The sequence below is a fragment of the Cuculus canorus genome, chromosome 3 (genome assembly GCF_017976375.1).
Source record: "Cuculus canorus isolate bCucCan1 chromosome 3, bCucCan1.pri, whole genome shotgun sequence".
Lineage (NCBI taxonomy): Eukaryota > Metazoa > Chordata > Aves > Cuculiformes > Cuculidae > Cuculus > Cuculus canorus.
Window position 1 is genome coordinate 14959730 of NC_071403.1, and position 8394 is coordinate 14968123.

Consider the following 8394-nt stretch of genomic DNA (forward strand, 5'->3'; position numbering starts at 1 on the left):
ATCATGGCTCCGTCACAGGCAGTGGGGTTCACACCCCATGCCCTGCGTGTAGGTGCAAGTACACTGCATGCCAACCCTCCTGTGGAGATGTGGGTGCACCACTGCCAGCACCTTGCCAAGGCACTGCTGTATGCAGGTGCCCTGCACTGCCCCACTTGTACCCTGCGAAGGGGTGCTCCCCCCTGCCACCTCCATGCTGTGGGGCCCTGGTTAGATGCCAGCTGCTCTGGTGCCCCATGGGGAGCTGCTGGGGATGCTGTGGGGTGATCCCTGGCAGTGCCCAAGCAAGGTCATTGCTCCCCCTCCTGCTCCAAGACATCTCCCACTGGTCTCTCTGTCATTCCCTGGGTTATTTAATCAGGGTGGTCATCTTCCTCATTAGTGCTACCTGCTTTGGGCAATCCTTCTCTCAGGTGGTTCCATAAAGCCACTTAGCTGGGCACCCCAGCTGGGGACATGCTCCTGCGTTCCTGTCGCTGCCTGCCCTTTGGGAAGCTGGGCAAGCTCACAGGCAGCACTGCCCTTGTTTTGGAACGCTGAAGGTTTTTTTCACTGATACTCCTTGTTTCCCCAGTGTGCTGCCTGGCTGGAGAAGGTTCCTCACCGCTAGCCATGGAAGCTGAGCAGGAGCTCTCCCTGCCCACTCCCACTCAGCTCCAGGGTTGTCCCAGGTGACTTCACCAGATCAAGACCTTTAGAGATGCAGAGCCTTTGTTTTGTTCTGTTAGAAGACTTTGCAAAACAGCTGCAAATTTCCAAGTTTACTGGTGGTTGGTTGTACAGCCCTGGGCCTGCAAGGCTATGTAAAATTAAGATCCTCTCTGAATGCAGCTTCCTAGAAAACTGTGGTTTTGCTACAATGGTTTCCCTCTCTCCTCTGTGCCAATATTCTTTCTGCCTAGATTGTAGTAGTATTTTAAATTTCTAGATATACTTCTTTCTTTTCAACCTAATATTTTTGAGTGTCTTCCTCTTTTTATATTTTTCTTTATTTTTTAAGCATGTTTTCAATACAGTGTTCTCCTTTCATGTGGCTTCTTAGTTTTCTGTGCAGTTTCCCTGAAATGTTTTCTTCCTCTGCTATTTTTCTATCTGTGTTGGTCCCGTTCCACCTTGGTGTTACTTAAATTTTTTTTTGTTGCTTTCATAGAGGTTTCATCCCTCTCAGTCACTGCCCAAAAACAACCGAGAGTGTTCTTGGTGGCAACTTTTGCAGTCACGCTACAGATGCTCTCAAGCAAGTGTCCTTGGGGCTACACAGCATCTCCTGTTAATGTATAATCACATGCGATAGCCTCTTGCTGTGCTGTAACTCTCAGTTTGCTGCTGTTTGCATTTGACCAGAATATGGAAAAAAACCCAGCAATTTCCTGGAACAGGTTGGAACAGGTTGCCCAGGAGAGCTGTGGATGCCTCATCCCTGGAGGTGTTCAAGGCCAGGTTGGATGGGGACTTGGGCAGCCTGATATAGTGAGACGTGTCCCTACCCATAGTGGGGAGGCTGGAACTGGATGATCTTTAAGTCCATTCCAACCCAAACTATTCTATGATTCTAATTTGGAGGCACAGTTTTATCATCTTTTTATTTTTTTTTTCACCTAAAAAACTTCAGCTGGTCTAAATTCAGACAGTTATGGCGCTTCTCTCTGGTGACTCTGCAGCAAAGCTTGAGCCGTGCTACAGGAGGAAAATGCAGAGAAAATTAAATAGTAGTAACGATATTTCAGATGTGAGAAGGTCCTTACACCTGTAGGGTTTTAGTGTTCTCCAACTCAGACAGTGCTGAATTGTCCTTTAGGAATAAAAAACACCAACAAACCAAGACAAAATAAGAATGGAATACAATCTTTTTTGAGTCACTTCCTGTATTTCCCATGCACTCACATGTACCATTTTGTAGACCAAACCAGGTGGAACTGAACCTTGTGTCAACTTCTTCCATCTTTTGAAAGGTGCCAACTGCAAAGTCCAAATAAATCAACAAAAGTTTAGATGAGAGTCGTATTTGCACAGCTACAATACAGCTTTTTTACCTTGCTCCCTGCAGCCCTCCTGCTCTTACGTTTATGCATTATGCGAAGCTTTTTAAAGCTGACATTTGGGATTTATCCCTGGAGGATTATCTTTGAAGCAACGTATCACTTTTTAGTACTTAAGATTTTTTTAACATCCTGCATTCATATTTCTAAGATAGAAATAATACTATCAATATTAATGCATTGAAGACATTTTCTTCTTTACCTGGGGATATGTTACTACCCACAGAGATAAGTAGAATTTTCATAAATATATACAAAAATCTTAACTTTTGTTATCATTATATGTCTTCGGTGCTGTAATTGTAATAACACTTCAGAGCATAACATAGTTACTAGCTGTCAAGGAGCCAGAAGCTACCTCTCAAGAAAAACTGATACCATTGAGTCAGCATCTCTACACACACTTAGAAAATACTGAATAAATATATAAATATATAAAAACAAGTATACTTCATTTTATAAAGCTTCACTTTTTTGCACTTGACAGATATCACATTTTTTATGGCAGTATTTTTTAGGAATTACATATTTTTTTAATTAAAGTATGTACATAGGTTCTTTAGACATAATGCTATTGCACAATTAACAGACTACGGTATAGTGTAAACACAACTTTTATATGCACTGGAAAACTGAAAAATTGTATGGCTTACTTTATTGTGATATTCGCTTCATTGAGGTGGTCTGGAACCAAACCCACAATACCTCCAAGACAGGCCTGTATACAAATATATAAATATACATATAAGTGTGGTTGCTCACTCAAGTTAAGAGAATTTCCTCTTGTAAAAACATTTTCATGGGTTTTCTGTTAATATCTAAATTTTAAAAAAACCCACATGTAAACCTGGAATATTTTCACCAATCCTGCTGAAATAGTTCTAGGTTTACAGTAAATTATAATAAATAATAATTGCTAACAGAACAGGTCACTCATTTGCTGCAGAAGAAGAATATTAGACACAATCAGTGGTGATGAATGATTCTTAGTTGTTCTCATGCAAATATGTCTCTTACCTCTTTCTGCCCAAGAAAGATGGTCTGAAAGAAGAGTTTCCAACTTTGGGATAAATGCTATAAAGAATACTGCATGGAAGTGCACAACGTTTGTGTCTCACAGCCACAAGTTTATAGACTCACTGTGCCTCAAATACAATAGAGCTGTTGTTTAATTACCTGCATAGACAGGGAATTGGGTAAGTTACCCTATTTATTTCTTACCATTGATGCTGAGGAAGGCTCTAGGCTCCCTTGCAGCAGAGTGCTTCCTTTGTCTCTTCATATTTTCTGTGTAATGTTTGCTGTGGATGCCTTAAAAATTTTCTTCAATGTCACTGTTAAATAATAATACTTATTAATTATCTCTTTTAGAGATAAATTATTCTCTTTTAGACATAAAACAGAAATTAATAAACAAGGCTACTTGCCACAGACATTTTACATTTTGACTATAAAGTAGATAGAAATAATTGATGTACTGATTATTTATTTATGTATTTCAAATAGGAAGCAACAAAACTAAAGAGAGCACATTTTAAAGCTTTATTAAAGGCCCTAGGCAAAGGTTTTCTTCCTGTAATTTATTGCAATATACTAACTGATTTATGGATAATAAAGCTATGTGAGGTGTTCACAATGGAATTGGGGTCACTTGAAGTTGAACTTGGTGTCATCACAAAATGAAGCACCCTTCACCCAAACATCATAAGCTACAGTTCTCTCGTCATTAAATCATCTGTGCTGGCCTGCTGAGCCTCTGCCTTTCCCATGTGTACAGTCCAGAAAGGATTTTTGCCTCTGATCCCCAGCACACTGGGTCATAAAACCTGTCTGAGACTGCCTTGGCCTCACTTTGTGGTTTTTGCTGGCTCCAGTGGTCAGAAACTACTCCCTGACTTCCAACCTCATTTTTTTCCTGTCTGGTTTATGCCATTTTTTTTGTCGTGCCATTATTGTATTTTATCTGAAATAGTTTTTCCCTTCCTTGAGTTTAGCCCTCTGAGACAGAGGAGTCTCATTCTTCCAGAGGGCCTTGCTCAACTAAGCAAACCAAGCTGTCCTAGTCTTCTCTGCTACATAGAGCAAATATCTCTGCTCATCCTGAAAGTTCTATCCTGTGTCTAGTCTGGTTAAAATTCAACTTTCTTGTACCTGAGTGACTAGAACCGTATGAGACACCAATGACAGCCCATGTTTTGTCAGAGCCACCACAACGTTTCACTTGCCTTTGTCATGGCCGCAAGTCTTGGAGGCATTTGCAAATATGCAGAAGTACTTGTGTATACGTACAAGTGTATAGATTTACAGAAGTGTACAAGTGTGCACGTGCTTTTATGCACACACTATTTTTAGTACTTGTTTTCAGCTGAGGAACTGCTAGATTACAGTGTACATTCTTACTATTACTGCTGAAGTGCATGGTTATGGTCCTCTTTTGGGATTCCTCCAGTCCTCAGGATCATCTCTTCCTGTGTGACAGCCAGTCTTCCCTATTTTGAGGATGGCATGCCTGGCAATTTTTTTTTACCACTCATCTACATTTTGCACTGTTACTATAGCTGATACTAAACCAGATCCAGTCCTTGAAAAACTGCTCATCGTCTTCTTCTAGCCCCAGACCACTCCTTCCAATCCATCTTGTTAACAATTTCCCTTCAAGCATCCTTACTCACACTATGTAGCTTGTACTCATTCTTCTCAAAACAAAGTAATTTCCTGTGTGGCTATATAGCAGATGTTTCACAGGTACCTAGAGAAATGAGAATTTGGGCTTAGTTATGAGTAATAAGAGCAGTTAAAAGTATCAATTACAGTTTCCAAGAGAGATGCTAGGCTCATCTGACAGGCATGTTGCATTCATCTCCCATCCATCTTCACATGCTTAATTAGTTTTTCTTCAAAAATGACTCCAAGGCTACATGCCTGAATCAAGTCAGTCTGAACTACGCTCTGAACTACACACCCTGGTCTCCTCTTTTCTTTAGGTTTGTTTAATATCTCCACTCTCAGTCTTGTGACCACATGAGCCCAATCTAGCATGAACTAACTCTCTGGTTCTGGCTGTGCTGCTGATATTGCTGTATTTCAGTTTGAACTACTGTATGCATGAATATAACCCTAATGTAACTGTTCCCTGCTAAAGAACAAACACCTCTCTTCATGCAGCGGAGACTTGCATTTTCTTCAGAAGAAGCTGGAAAAAGTCATGGTGAAGATGACTCTTTCTGCATTCAGGAAAGGAAAGCTGAGGTAAGTGAAGATGAGGTGGACCAGCCACAGTAGCTCTGTCATTTCTGTCATTAAGTTTGTCATGTCAAACCTGGAATAAAAATGCCTCTTTCCTGTAGTCCCTATCCCAAAGCAGCTGACAGCCAGCACCTTTATTATTGTGCCTATTGTCAGGGCAGTTGGATGCAATCAATGCTTTCGCTCTGTCCGTCATCTCTCTGCTCCACAGACATACAGCCTAAGCACGTGGCCTCGGGGAGGATGTGAGTTGGAACGATGGTGCAGTTGACCTGACTAATACTGATGCAGTAGCAAATGATGCTGAAGCACTAGAAGTCTTTAGACACACAGCAGGACAGGAGGGCTGTGGAGGCTCTTTTTACATGGTCAAGGGAATGCATGTTTGCTCTTTGTCCACTTTGGGCCCCGACTGAAAATCAAGACCATTTGTTCTAATATTGATGGCAGCAGCCAGAGGTGGGGGTGGGATGCAGGGTCTTGATGTCTGCTGGGTAGGGAGGATCACTGCATCCATGGCAAGCTGTGTGGGGCCTCTTTGAGAAAATCCCCGCAGCTGTGTCCCAAAAAAGGAAATGAAAATGGACAAGAAAACATAAACAGCACGCATGGTTGCTTCAAAAATCTTACTCCTGACTTCCAGCACATCCCTGCAGTGCCAGTCATGGCATCAGGTCTGCCTGAAGTCCCTGTTGCAGTGTAATGAAGGTTTACTCCCCCAGTTAGCTCAGTTTTAATCCCTTTTTTGAGCTGGGCCTGCCTTTTTAATTTTTTTCTTAATGCTTAATAATCATGTATGTTCAGTCCCCTAGGTGGTATGTTAATTCCTCTCTTTCATCTACTTAATTAGAAGATTTTGTTCTGCATAAAATATATGAAGCATCCGGGGCAGGGTCTTATGAACTGATGAGCATCCAATAACTATATCAAGCAGTTTCTTAAGGCTTTGAAATTGTCTTCGGGTGGTCGCTGTTGACAAACACTGAAGTGAAACACTACTTGAGTATTCACATTAAAACCACCATTGCAGTTAAGTTAGTGATGCATGATTAATTGGCTTAAAAGCAATGGATTCATATGGAGTAAAACTCCTCTATGAAAATCAATAGCACGACTACAATTAGCAAGAGCGTTACTTTGAAGATATTAAGGATCACAAATCAAATTTGTCAGCTGAAGGATAACAATGGCTGTATACACAAACAAACAGCAGTTGTGTCTATAATACAGCGTGAGGGGCTTATGAGTCTTTCGCATGTTCTTTCTCTTCCCTTAATAGCCACAGCAGTGAGATAGCATGATAGCTACTCACAACAAATAACAGAGAAAAGGTGCTGCTTTCCTTCCACTCATCGGGTTTGGCTGGGTCATATGCATATGCGGGTGTACAGGACTTGATACTCTTATCCAAGACTGATCCCCATCTCTTTGCCACTCATGTTCACCCCCATTTCAGCTAGAGCCGGTGGCCTAAGCCACCCCCACAACTAACAGGTGGGCAGCCCCAGAGTTTCACAGGGGTCTAGCTCCTTTACCTTGAAAATCCAAAGGCTTTTTTTTATTGTTCTAGTGTTATAAATACTGCTCCTCTCTTGTTGCATCCCCATAAACTTCCTTTCATGCAATCACAGGACTGAGAGTTGCTTGAATCCATAGGCAAATGACACACTTTACAGTGGTACGCAGGAAAATGTTAGAGTTTTCAGAGTCTTCCTAGGATATGTGCCCCAAACTTAAAAAAACCCAAACAATAAACCATCACTTCAGTACGCTTTCACTTCTTTCACTCATATGACTATGCTGAGTGATTGATTCTGTGTATCACTGCAAAAATAAAAAGCTGTCTGTCTGCTGGGGCACTGTTCCTCTTGGCTCGAGGCTGACCTAAACGATGATAAGAATTTTAACTTGGAAAGGAAGGCAGAAGGATGGAAGGGATTTCTTTAACCTCTACGCCTAGACATCTACCATAACCCCCCCCCCCCGAAAAATTAAAATAACAACAATATAGCTATCTGTAATGAAGGTATAGAAGATGAGATGATGGCCAGTACATAGAGGGAAAGTACTAATACTGAGGAGAAGAAGGAGGCTAAATAACTGGCGTATTAACCTAGATATAAGTTGTCTTTGGTTATAAAGCAATCTACACTCTTTAAGGGATAGAATAAAGCATCTGTCTCTTCTTAAAAAATTAGGGACTATCTAATTAAGTAAATTTATCATCTAACATGGAAAAAAACACATACTATGGAAATATTAAGTTGGGTTAGAGTTTTGTTAACAATCCTTAACACTGATAGTAAAAGAGTCCTTTTGAAATTTACAGGTGACATGAAGGCTGGAAGTGTCATCTGTATGGCAGAAGGTGCAGATGTCTGGCAGAAAAAAGGACTGCCATGAAGAGGCAGATGATGCAATAAACTCCAGCAGAATAAAGGGTAAGATTATGTGGCGAATTTGCACTAAAAACTGGGAATTTATCAGCTGGAAATGGAGATGGAAATGGGTACAAAGCACTGGGTCACTGAGCCAGTCAGGATGAATATTGTCATCAGTGTGATCCAACCATGAAAGGCAAACCGAGGCTGAGGATATCCCTGATGACATGTTTCCAGTGAAGCGAAAGTAGTATTCAGGCGTTTTTTGCAAAAGACAGTGCTGGGACTTTATCTGAAATGTTGTGTACAGTGGTGGCACTCCCGTACCTGAAAGATGGAGGAGCTGCGAAGGATGGAGCCTGTGGGATGGATGTGGGAGGGAAAGGCAGGGACTTGGCTTACTTAGTTTTTCTGAAGCTGAAAAGACATGTAATTGTTTCCTGCAAAAACATCGTGACACTAAAATCTGGGGAAACGGGAGAAGAAAGGCCAAAGGATATCATTCACGTGGAAACAACTGGGAATACATTTAGGCAGGATTTTATAAAATGTTTTTCATTATCAGTGTACTGAGGATCTGGAATAAGTAGTGGGGGTAGAAAATCCAGTCATTGTTAATATGAATTGTGGTCAGCACATGAAATAATATGACTTGCATGTGTGGCAAGTGGCTGGTATTAAAGGCTCAGGAGCTCCTTTCCAGTCTCATATTCCTCTGACTGGCACTG

The 8394-nt window shown here is 41.3% G+C and overlaps 1 long non-coding RNA gene across 1 annotated transcript in view; it reads left to right on the forward strand.

Annotated features, from left to right (window-relative positions):
* Positions 1 to 7986, forward strand: part of LOC128851601 (uncharacterized) — a 32480-nt gene extending 24494 nt beyond the window's left edge. The window contains exons 2-3 of the long non-coding RNA XR_008448935.1: positions 5205 to 5288; positions 7615 to 7986. This is a non-coding gene — a long non-coding RNA (uncharacterized LOC128851601). The remainder of the gene's footprint in view (positions 1 to 5204; positions 5289 to 7614) is intronic.
* The last annotated feature ends 408 nt before the right edge of the window (positions 7987 to 8394 follow it).